Below are 2,887 nucleotides of genomic sequence, written 5' to 3'. Positions count from 1 at the left end.
TCACAAGGCTTCAACGCATGCAAGAAGCTGACGCTGAGTCTTTAATGTTTCGTTTTCACGACGTTACATTCCTCGACACAACGTGCCTTGCCTTGTGATGGGTGCCAGAATGTAACTTACATTTACCTTTTCTTTTTTTTTGTTAAATTAGTTTGTTGTCGCACAGTGTAACCAAAAGATAGTCTTTTTCTTTTTATTTGACCTTGTTTGATTTGTAACCGTGTGCAGGGGAAGGAAGGCGAGAAGGGGAGGCTACGGAGGAGTTCTTCAACGGTGCACAGTGTCTGTTATTTGCCAAAAGAAATTAACCAGTTGCAGAATCTTGATACATTCTCTCGTTTTGAACTGATTACAAGGAGGTAGACAAGATTCCACCAAGTATACTACTGAGCGTCCTCCCCGTAAATATGGATATTTTGTGTCAGTTTTTCTATCAGGATTCTCTTCCAATTTCCTAATTCAGATTTGCTGGTAACTTATTCTATAAAACTTAAAGGAGATGGTATTGATTGCTTTTTCTATGAAATTATTTTTGAATAATGGGCTTCGTATATTCTGAGATGCTTGCAATGAATTTCCATGTTCATGTGTTGTTGCAATGCACCGTCTAGCATAGTATTGGATTCTCTTATCTCAGTTAACACAAGCATGCATCTTGGCATTGCTGAGCACTTTGGTTGATTGAAAAATATTTGTTCATTATTCAATGATGACTATGCTGATTGTGAATTTTGGATTTGCATAAATTCTTATCCCAAGTAAAAGCCGTGAGGATTTGGACCCAAACACTACACTTTTCATTTCTTGTGGGCATAGCCCTCACTTAAGGATTCACTCTAGAACTTGACATGTTTCTTAATTGAAACTGCAATTAACATGCTGGCACATGCATGACTGAGGCATTTTTTTCCTTTTAAACTACTTGACCATAATGACCAACCTTACATGAAAATCATTTGCTAGCCCTTTTGAGCCTCTTACCATTCCTTTCTTCTTGAACTCAATACAAGCCTCAAGTGAAAAACCCATGTGTCCCTTATCATTGAGGACTGATGGATATAGGTTATGAGCTTTTGAATTAAGTTTGTGGTTGTAAATTCACAGCTTGAGAACAAGCAAATCTCTTAAGGTTGGGGTTGGGGAACAAACAATACTTGTGGGGTATAAGGATTACTTGCCTCGAAAAAAAAAATATTGAAAGAAAAAGAAAAGAAAAAAGGAAAAAATGAAGAAAAAATGATGAAGCAAGGGGCAACGAAAAGAAAAGACAGAAAAAAAAGAAGTCCAACAAAGGGTGCAGTACAAAGTAAAAACAATAGCAGCAGTAAAGATGATGCAAACTGTGTGAAAGGTTGAATGTCCTTAGACTTTTATCTTGATGAACTTAACTCATCATCGTATATCCGTTGATCTCCTTTAATTTAGCTACATTCATCCACATTATTCACCTTGACCCTAACCCCATTACATTATAACCCTAACAAAAGTCCTCATGACATGTGTTTGCATGTGCATAGGTGGTGGAGATCTTAGAATATTATCAAGCATATGGTAGTGGATCTTACATGAGTGGCAATTGAGAGCAAACACTATCCTTAAACACTCAAGAGTGAGAGTGAAACACTAATTCTGGAAAGAAATGTGATTTGAGTTTATGTTTTTTCATTTGAAGCTATTGCACATTTCATTTTTGTAAATGATTCAACTTGGATTCAAGAAATCACTGTGTGAGGTGTTGTCAATGTGTGATTTGTGTGACACTTGTTTGAATTTGTGGATCCAATACTAGCTGGTCTTTTGCAGAAAAAGTTTGGAAACATAAAATTTCATTGCATAAGCAACTCCTATATTATTTCATGATATAATCTTATTAATTTGGAAAGGCTAATGTAGTTTGTATAAAAATTTTATTACAAATTAAAGAACCTGTTAACAAAAGGAAAAGAACAAATAAGTAACAAAACTAAAATGAAATATGTATTTTCAATTGCACATTAATTGCTTATGGAGTGATTCAATTTGGTTCTCCGTATTCAATTTGGTTCTCCGTACCAGCCATAGAGAAAATATGACATTGCAATTTGAACCAACCAGTTATATCTTTAAATTATGTTATTGTTATAAAGGTGTCAAATTAACTTTTTAATATTTCTGTTTGTACTGATTTCATACTAATTTTTTAGGGAAGGAGATGGATTGTTTTCCTAAATTTACTGCACCTGGTTAGACATTTGTCATTAACTTATCATATACTTTTAATAAAACTGTTCAGCTCAGAGTGACATTCTTTACCTTACTTTTTCAATAATTAATATTAGATTTTATACTTAATTATTCATATATATTTAACTTTATGTTAAACCTCCCTCCACATGATAAATTTTCGCAACTTATTGAATCAAATAAAAGGAAGTTATCGATCTGACAATGTTTATCATTCCATCAATAATAAAAAGGGGAATAAATCACAACATATGTAGAATCAAGGTAATGTTAACTGTTTTTGCATAACACAGTAGAATTGAAACACATAAAAGAAGAAAAGACTTGTGATGTCTAAAGAAAAGAAAGTCATTACTTAATTTTTTTATGATCTTATGCAAATCTGATATGTTCTGGTTTATTGAAATATTTCAGCACTTGATGGTGCTTTCTCATTTCCCTGCAGGAAAAAAGAAACAGCATTGTGTTATTTTCGGTCAAATGGGTAATTGTTTGGTTACAATTCTTGTTATAGCAATATTTGATTCCTAGAATAAATTATCTTATTTGCAACTTGATTTTTAAACAGGAGGTGCGATTGGATGACTTGCAATAGTATGTTAGAAATTATGGGGATTTAAATTGCTAGAAACTTGTTATTTTTAAAATTTCTGAGAAGAAGATT

This window comes from Abrus precatorius, unplaced genomic scaffold (genome assembly GCF_003935025.1).
Source record: "Abrus precatorius isolate BTA unplaced genomic scaffold, Abrus_2018 Scaffold7, whole genome shotgun sequence".
Classification (NCBI taxonomy): Eukaryota; Viridiplantae; Streptophyta; class Magnoliopsida; order Fabales; family Fabaceae; genus Abrus; species Abrus precatorius.
The sequence above is the reverse complement of the archived record's forward strand: the minus strand, read 5'-3'. Positions refer to the sequence as shown.